Source organism: Vipera berus (genome assembly GCF_964194415.1).
Source record: "Vipera berus genome assembly, chromosome: 8".
In the NCBI taxonomy this organism is placed as follows: Eukaryota; Metazoa; Chordata; class Lepidosauria; order Squamata; family Viperidae; genus Vipera; species Vipera berus.
The window spans coordinates 13,347,343-13,347,665 of record NC_138211.1 but is presented as its reverse complement, the minus strand read 5'-3'; positions in this window follow the sequence as shown (position 1 = coordinate 13,347,665).

The following is a 323-nucleotide window of genomic DNA, read 5'->3' as shown; positions in this document are numbered from 1 at the left end:
ACATAGATTCAGTGTCCCGCAGCAAGTAAGTAAGGCAAAGTCTCTCTTGAGTGGAGTTCGACTGCTTAGGACTTCACAGAGAGATGCCCGTGTAGTTTTCATATAGTAAAGGGTGTATCTGTGCACGTAGGAATAGATTACTGTTTTGTGCTTCGGATAGTTTGAATTTCAAATCCAGTTACCCCAAATCAGGAATGGCTAATGGCCAGGTGTCAGGCTAAGCCCAAGGATAATGAGAAGCAATTCAGTCAGAGTTCAGTTCTTTATTAGCTTTCAGTCAACAGACAGACTCTTGCCAGACTAAACTCTTACTATTCCCATCC